Here is a 10,024-nt window from a genome sequence, read left to right on the forward strand (position 1 = left end):
TTTTTTACCCTCTTTAACCTTAGTAGCTAAAGAACTAGATGCCATAATGTAAACTAGGGTTTGTAAAAATTCAAACTGCATAGCTTAGAATACGATAAATACCTTTGTTAATCTATTTTGATGGTGTCAAGTGATTGTTGAATTCAGCTTGCAAACAATGGTATGATCTCTTTCAATTTTCCTTTCACTCTTTTTGCTCTCCTTCAAATTTGAATGATTTCAAGAGAGTAGAAATCAATCATATATATTTCAAAACCTTGCAATTAATGCTTAGTGCTTACATAGGCTAAAAGCTCAGCTTCAGTAAAGATTTTGACTCACTCGGCTTCAGCCGAAGTTTCCTTTCCACTCAAAAACCACCATGAGCTTGATCAATAATATCAACTTTGATATCTTAGCATCAAATAACATTTTACTTAGAAACCATAGGAAACTTTTTGTGCTTGGCAGTAACATGAAAACTAACAAAACTTAAAGATTTATTCTTGATTCTTAACAACACTTTGCATCTTTATTCATGCATATGTAATCTTTTTAGAACTAAGTCCTTGGAACTAATGTATAGTATATCCTTTTAAATATCAGTTCCACACACCCCTTGATTTCTTAATTTGAGGAGGTATGATCACTTGACCCATTGGGTGAAGTGATCCCATCTACACTTGATGTGCTACAATCTTCATTTCTCTTCCATGTCTTGTTCATTTCATCTCTAACATTCTCAACATCTCAACATCTACCTTTTCTTTTCCTTTGTTGAACTCACTACTCAGTGCTTTTGACCTTGTTGGACAATTCTTGCTTATGTGACCATTATTCAAACAACTAAAACATGTGGTTTGACTCAACCATCTATTGTAGTCACTTCTAAAATGTGTTCTTTTGCAATTTTCAGCAACATTTCGATACTCTTGATAGTAGTGACAACTATACCTTGTATTATAATCTCAATTATAAGATTTTCCATTGTTCTTTGGCTTTGTTTGCTTGTTTGAGACCATTTAGGCTTGAATTTGCAATCATATGCTCTATGTCCATACTTTTGACAATTATAGCAATATCCTTCAAATCTTTGTGTGCTTATGGTCTTTTGGTTTTGCATTCATATGTCTGATGTCCTTATTTTTTCAATTTGTGGTAATGACCCATGAACTTCTTCTTAGGAATCTAATTTGTAGTCCTCCTCTTATGAAAATTAGCAATATGACCTATCTTACCACAATTATGACAAGTAGGATTATAGTTTTTACCTTTGTTGCTTCCTTCTTCACCATTTTTAGATGATTCTCCTTCTTTAGTAGTAGTGTAACCCAATCCAAAAGTGTCACTGTTGGATCTAGGGGATCTCATTAATTGTTCAAAGTATTTGATGGCTTTACTAGGTTTGTTGAAACTATTAATAAACTACTTTTCTCTATTTAGAACATTTCTCATTTTTTCATTCTACAACTTCAGTGTTGTAATCTCAATATCCTTTGCATTTAGTTCATGATTTGCAATCATCATTTGACCCAAAGTTTCCAATTTCATGTTAGCAATCCTAGTTACCTCTGATCTTTTTTCTTCTAGTTTATTTGTCAAAATCCTTTTTTCATCTTCAACCATGACTTTGTCCTCTTCAACTTTCTCTTTCTACTCAACCACCTCACATAGTAATACTAATTGGACTTCTTCTTCTCTTTTGAGATTTTTGATCTTTTAAGTTAGGGTTCTATTCTTTTGCATCAGATCTGTAATTGTTGCATTAAATTCATTTTTGTATCCATCAACAAACAATTTAGTAGTGTCAATCTCTTTCTATTGTGTGTCATTCTCTTCAATAGAAATTTCCTTCCTTCTCTTTAGTGATATCTTTGAATCATTTTTTGCTTCATTCAACAATGTTAGGCAAGTTGTATTTCAATCTTTTGGTTCTCAATAGTCTTTCCCAATATGTAGACTTCCATCTGGAAGATCTTTCCTCAAAGTTGTAAAGCTCTAATTTCTAGAGAACTCATTTCTGATACTAATTGTTAGAAATATAATAGGGAAGTAAACTCTAAGAGGGGGTGGGGGTGAATCAACACTTAAAACTATTCACCACACATCCATCTCACAATTTATGCATATAAATTGAAATACGAAATTAAGCTCATACATCCATGGTATGAGAGTACAATATTCAACACATGTATGACACAAGATATTTGGTTACCCAAAAACCATCCAAGGAGAAGATAAAACTAGGGTGGGGATGACACCCACAAATATTCACTACTATAGTAATAAAGTGTATCTAATGAAGGTTACAATGTTTGATCATGAAACATGATCTACCCTATGAAAATTCTACCTTGTTAAAGGCTTACAAGATTGTTGGATCTTACCTTGTTAAAGGATTTAAACACCCTGCTAAAAGGACTTTAACTTACAATAAAGTAAGCACCATGTTAAAGGATTTCCAACAGCCTGTCAAGACTACTCTATTAAGAGATTTGATTGATTCACTTGTTAGAATGTCTTTGCAATGATCCTTTGGTTAGCACTCTGTTTCTTGACGTCAGATCATCTCTATCCTGATGTATACTTGAACCTTTTTGATCAAATGTATCTCTGTTGTTCTCTGATTCCTTTACTCTATTCTTCTTTAACTAATTCTAAAATGTAACTCAAATCATAACATCTTAGTCACTATGAATTTTTTGTTTGCACATGAAAGATCTCTTCAATTCTCCTAAAGCATTCTTCAAAAGTTTAGGGTTTGTCTTCCTTAAGAAGACTTAGGTGACTTAGGGTTAGGTATGAATCAACAATAGTGACTCACCCATGTTGCTACTTAAACCTTCCTTTTTTTCGATTGGATGCATGTAATACATAGGGATTCAAAATTGAGATTCATCCTTATCATCAAAGATCAAAAAATAATCTTTAAGTCAGCCCAAAAATGGTTTATATACAAGTTTGTGCCATTAAAAATATCTGTGTCAAAACTTTGTAACTTAGCACTTGAAGTCCCTGATGCTCAACATCAACTACAACTTCAATGTTGTAACTTGGCCTCTAAATGACTTGGCATCCATTGATCACTCGAAATTTGAATAGCTCGGCACATACCATCTTCTGCGTACTTGAGTGACTCAACACTTACTAGTTACTCGGCTCACACTAAATATCTGTCGCTCGACATATATTATTTGACAACTTATGTTTGACATCTATTACTTGTTTGGCATGAACTAAGTAAATGACTTAAGTATATTGTCACTCATATGTCAAAACCAATCTAAGATTAACATATTCAACCTGAATTATTCAAAAACTAACCAGCATTCTAGAGCTCAAATAATATATAAGACAAGAGATTGTAAAATTACCTAGAGTTTTTCATCTCAACCAAAGTATGGGAAAACTTTTAACAAAAATATATTAAGCTTAGAATTCATACCTCCAAAAATCTACATTTACTATTTACTAGAGTAGGTTCTATTCAAAATTATTTTTATTATCTGACCCATCAAAAAGACAGAGAGAGTTAGATAGTAATAATTTGACAAAGGCCATCATTAATAATAATTTTAAGCTTTGTAAAAAATGAAACCAGGAAAGAACAAAAAGAAATCCAAGAAATATCCTTAGGTATCATTCATGAAATATCCTTTCTTCTTCAAAGTAGTGCTCTAACCAGTCCAAATCAGTGGGATCCAATATAGTGATAAAATAGAAGAGAAACTTAATGTTTCTCTAATAGACTTCCATATCTTCGTAGAATCTCACTAGGTCCTCTGCAAAGATAATTGGGTAAGTATGAATAGGTTTTTCCCTAATATATAGCATATTATAGTTGGCTAAAAGAGGAATGGAGAGATCACATTTGATATTCAAAAGGATAGTCTCAAGATCACCCAACAAGTGGTCATCAAATAGTTCAGCTATAAGATCATTGTTAGTATAAAAATGATGGACTACCACTATGAACATGGAAATAATGTCCACATTAGAGTGGAACCTATTGGGAAAATTGATATACTAGGTACTTAAGCATTGTCTAACAACTCTCCAAACAACCTTATTCCTAACAGGGACAAACTAGGTTATTCTCTCAATCTTTATGTGCTTATAAAAAGCCATGATCCTTTTAGGAGAGGTAAGCTTAATTAAGGTATCCATAATTCTTGAATGCAAACAAAGTGATTAACATTCCTTAAAAAATAGCTATGGAGAAGGGTTTTCTAACTTAATCAGTAATCTTCAGAGAATAAGTGCAATTATGAACCACATAAGGAGTTCATTGATGCATGCAAAAAGATGCTTGCCAACTTGTATAAGTAGTTAATGATCCTTTAGTAGAAGTACATCCAAAATTAAAATTCATATAAAGGAACAAAGTGTTAGAAGAGAGATTAAAAAGTGACTCCCAATATTCCCTAGATAAAGTAGCTAAAAAAATCCAAAGTTTTGAATATAATAAAAGTCTAGTCTAATCAAGTTTTTTAGAAAAATAAGACTAATTTAAAGTTACCAAATATGTAGTAGGACTAACTTCCTAGAGACAACTCAAAAATAAGTCATAATAATTATCAAGGGGTTAGTAAATGAAGATCCCCCAAAAATTCCTTCCTAAATAGAAGGCCATCTTACCAAAATATTTGAGAGACACTAGTCTTATTTGAACCATCAACTCCTTCATTTTCCAAATTATCCACTAGAGAGTTTCCTTCCCTATAGAAATGATTCATAGTAATATGCCTAAAAGATGGAAGGAACTCCAATTTGTTAGCCAAAAATGATTCCAGTTTCCAATTAGGCATGAAACCTTTCCATAGGGCCATTATGATAATGGCCGAGTTCCCTTCAATTTCAATGTTTTGAATTTTGAAAATAGAATAGAGTAAAAGGCCCCTCACCAAGGCCTTTAGCTCTACCTCATTGTTGAATGCTAATCCAATGAATTTATAAATTTTGATTTGAATGTCTCCCTTGAAATTTTTGATACAACAACCTATGCTAGCCATACCCAAGTTTTCCAAAGAAGTTCCATCAAAGTTAATTTTTACCCAACCTTCTTGAGGGGGGGACCAAACACATTTGTCCCTTTCTCTTGTATAGTTTTATTTCCCTATGGGGGTGGGGGGAGCTTTAGTCCCAACCCTTTGTGCCTCATAAAATCATCCCACTAAGTCATGGCTTTATGGGATTCACTGTCATTGCATATCTTTCTATTAATAACTTCAATAATCAAGGTTTCCATTTTGATAGTAAGTTGTTGATATCTCATCTTCAAATTTCTAAAGATTCTTCTATTCCTCTTGTTTCATAGTTCCCATGAGATTGTGGAGGGATAAATAATCCATAGACCCTAAAAATGCTTTCTTTATGCAAGATGGGCCAAGATAAGAAAAGATATCTGATAGAATTAGGCAAGGTGGATTTCCAAGACATCTTTTTGAAGAATCAATTCTAGCACTAGCTAGCATAGTCACAGTTGACTAATAAGTGGTTGGGATACTCCTCCTTTTCACATAGTGGACACTGAAGGGGACCTTTATAGCCCATTCTAAAATTTTTAGCAATTGGGATTTTTCCTTGAAGGGTGAGCCAAGAGAAGGCCCCTGCCTTAGGGAGGCAACGAGAATCCCAACACAAGATTTGAGGCAACTCCACCTTAGGAAGATTTTTGAACTCTATCAACCAATTGTATCCCTTTGCTACTATATATTCCCCTATTTTGGACCCATCCAAAATCAGTTTATCTTCTCTATCTACTAAAGCAAAGGATCTCTTTTTAAGAATGGAAAATAGAAGATGTTTGTTAGACTTAGGAGCCTTGAGGTTTTTGAATGATTTCCACTACCAACTGTCTGGGGAGGATTTATCTCTAACAACATAGTTACTTAGGAAAGAGCACTAAACTTATTCTAGGATCCCTCAAAGTAAAGAAAATTTTCCTAGCTAAAACATGATAGGGTTTGCTTCATAATAATCATTCCAAAAACTTACTTGTTCTCCATTTCCAACTTTCCATGTAATTTTGTCAGATATGATAGATCTGCATTTGAGCATGAAATTCCAAATGCTTGATCCCTTAGAGGGATTTTTTATTCTAAAGAGACTTAGTGGATCCAATGGATTAAGATATTTATTATAAAGGATTCTAACCAATTTTAGATGAGGGTTTCTAAACATTCTCCATAACAATTTAGCCCCAAGGGTTGAAGCTTGATCTTTGATGTTCCTTATCCCAAAACCCCCATTATTCATTGGCCTGCATACCTTATCCCAAGCCAATAATGGTAAATTTTTTTAGTGTAAATAATTAATTATTATTAAAATTTACTTAAGTTTACTTAGGATAATGCATTTTTATATTAGTTGTCATGTAAAGACTTAGGAATATGCATAGACATATGAGTTGTCTTGTTGACAACATAGGAGTTAGCAATTTATTTGAGCACATGGTGTCTACAACATCTTTTTATGAGATAAACCTATGTTCAACTTATCCTCTCATCATCACAAAAACTCTTGTGCTCAATAGAGGATAATCCACTCTTAGTGGACATGTGCTTAGTTGTGAGACTTGTCAATGTGTTGACTTCTAGTCATTCTAGAATCCTTTATATTTAGGCACTCTTAGTGTGTAAAAAATAAATTATCTATTATTGAATGGTCTAATATCCAACAATAATCAATTATTCATTCTCATATTGTTATTCTTATCATATATTATTTGGTCCATATTGTGCTAGTTAGAGGGCCACCGATTTAGATCTGACAAATCTGCAATCATTGGGATTGTCTAGAGCCAAAGTAGACCTCACCATTTCATCTAGAGCACTAATTTAGTGAATTTTGACTATAAGTTTTCCTATATTGGGCAACAGTCAAAATTGAGGAAATTTGTTTTTTATAAATTAGCACCCAGAGGCCCAATTTGTAGAATTTGGTGTGGTCATTTTAGATCTCTGAATTTAATTTTTGAATCTATCTATTTTATTTTAGTCTCTATAATTATTATTTCCAATTTTTGGATCTATAATTTTCATATTTTGTTCGACATGTAGAGAAATTTCGTTGCAAGAACTGAGTGGTCAAATCTTGGCTCCCACAACCGCAAAATATTCTTTGCACATAATAGAATATTCTTCATACATTGTGGCTTTAAATTACATGGCAATCTCCACACAATAGATTGACAACAACACAAAATAACCTAATGGTATTACAAATCACTGACAACTCCCAAGCTAATTAAACTTTGCGGTCTCTACCTTTTGTTCACCATGGCATTCGCCAAATTCATGAATGTGGGATTAAAAATCCCACACTCACCTACCATCGACCACCCACTGGTGGCTTCAAAACCCCTCCAGCTGATCTGCACTCTTTACCATTAAAATCTCTTTATTGATAGTGATCTTCCTCTGGCACTGGTTGTATCCTTTAGTGCTGCTATTTTTTGCTTCAAACTGGCAGCTCCAACCTCAGCTCTAGTAACCTACCATACAATGTCAACTTGTCAGCCTGCCAACTCACCAATAGGTCTGAACACATAGCTTTCTCTACCAGCAAGGACACTGCCTCAAGCATCTACAGACCCCCACGTCAGCTGCCACATGGTAGGCCACATAGATTGACACATCAACAAGGACCCCATCATGAGTACCCACATTATCATCCATGTAGCACTGCCACATAAGCACAACTATATACCATGTCATTCTCTACACTAGCATGATAGCAGTGATGCCACCTATCATGTCACCAAGGGACTATTTTTTTTTGCTTAAGTTAGCCAATCACTATCTTAAATTTGATAGTCATTTAATTGTCACCAACAGGCCGAATTGCACTACCATGATGGTCATTTGTATGAAATTTAACCTCATAGTTTGCTGATTAAACCCCTCACCATATTCAGTTTTGATTTGATAGGCTGACTTTGGGAAGCCATATCTCAGTCATCGAAACTCTAAATTAGGTACAATTTTTTTATATTTTGGCTAGAACTTCCTAAATTTTTTATTGATGCTATTACTTTCTAATTTTGGTGCATGGATTTGTTAGAAATTTTAGTTTTTGATGACTGTACCTATCCAATCTTGCATTTTGCAACTTTAAATGCTCCATATAGGCTCATCTAGAATCCAAAATAGGTTCTATTTTTTTGAAAGTTAATAATTTTTTCTACTTTTTAGATCTATAATCAAATTATAGGCTTATGTGGACAAAAATACCATTTTAAAAAATAGGTCCTTTCTTTGCATTGTATTGCTTCAAAATTGTTGTATTTCTGTGCTAGATTGTAAAGTTCTAGATTTCAACTATAAGAAGAGGTTGTAAATAGAAAAATCAAAAGTCCACTAAGGCTAAAATTTGCAAGTGGCTATTGTAATCACACTAAGTATAAAGTTTGAAATCATGTATTGGGGGGTTTGGTTGATTATTTTTTGCATTTTGGGGGGTGCATATATTTATTGATCTCATAGAGTTTTGTTTCACATGTTAGTTTGGTATAAGACCAAGGTTGACAAAGAGGAACTATTAGAAATGGAGTGCCTTGATAATTGATCATCTACGAAGAGAGCATAAGGAAGTATTTTCTTTTCTATGTTCTACAGAACATCCCTCTAATGATCTAACACCTGTTAAAATAATTATGTTAGTCATTTTTTTTAGTGTCAATGCTTATTGCCTTGATGTCATTGGAAAGCTCATTGAACCTTATGACATTTGGATGGCTCCTTGGAAGGCATATGGAGATCCCATAGTTCCTTCATTTCTAGAGGACATTCTAGGTCCTGTCACTCCAATTATGGTACCTTCAACTCTATATGTGATCTTACATTCTAATGCTATTATTGCTTCCAATAATAAGTTCTAGCCATAGATGCCCCTAATTCAGTGCAACAAGAAATACCATGTCTTCCTATTTCAGCTTCATAGGATGACTTCCTTCTAGACATTGTAGTATTGTTTGTGGAATCTTACGTTAAAAATGTGGGAGACATCATTGATGAAATTAATTTTCTCTTTATTGAGGAGACTTCTTCTTCACATGTTGTGAGGGATCAGTCTAACCCTTAGCCATTTGATCTTTCTAACATGATTGTGGACATTTAATTATAGTAGATGGAGAAGGACTCTTTCACTTCAAAGGAGACATATTAGTCTTTGGAAATTGTATTCCAGTTTCCTCAGACATCATATCTTCTAAGGATTATTCCTACTAATTGGGGAGCATTCTCTACTACACCTATGACACCATTTCTTACCATAAGGAAAAATATTATTCAATTTTCATGGTACAACTTCTTCAGTCATCAAGGAGCTTCTTTCATGGGTGTGCCTACATCATTGCAAGGAGGTGACATTACTTCTCTAACTCCATCTTCCTATTAGTATGCTTCATCATCTTTGGAGGTTGATTTAGTTTCATCTATGGACATGTTACCTTGTTTACCACCTTCTTTTGGGCATCCACCAGATTGGTTCATGGCATCTACATTCATCAAGAACTTGTTGACATTTGAGTAGACTTTAGAGGTAGCATCCAAACCATACTACATCTAGATCCATCTTCCATCTTCCTATCATAGTGGGAAGCACACTTGCACCTATACATGGTGTATCTTCATCCTAAAGGCAGAAATGTTGTTTGTTGGCATTGGATTTTCTTTTGTCTTCAAGCACTTATCATTATGAGATCCTTCACTAAGGGAAGGATTTCATGTAGGGATTCTCTATTGTATATGCATGATGTATGTCATAATGGGGGGTCTTGTTTACTCCATCCATTCATGTATCTTTCTTTATTGTACTTATCTCTCTTTTTGGGGGAGGGTTTTTCCCATGAGGTTTTCCCTCTTTCTCCATTTTTAGAGAGATTACATTTCATTGCATTTGTACATAGGTACCTAACATGGCCTAGTAGCGGGGACCCATTATGCATTTCATGATAGCTTTTGTTAGCTTAAGTAAAATTCCCTAAGTTTCACTTAAGGGGGGGTGTTAGTGTAAATAATTAACTATTATTACACTTTACTTA

Source organism: Cupressus sempervirens, chromosome 8, assembly GCF_028749045.1.
Source record: "Cupressus sempervirens isolate cs-2001-9-10 chromosome 8, ASM2874904v1, whole genome shotgun sequence".
Taxonomy (NCBI): domain Eukaryota; kingdom Viridiplantae; phylum Streptophyta; class Pinopsida; order Cupressales; family Cupressaceae; genus Cupressus; species Cupressus sempervirens.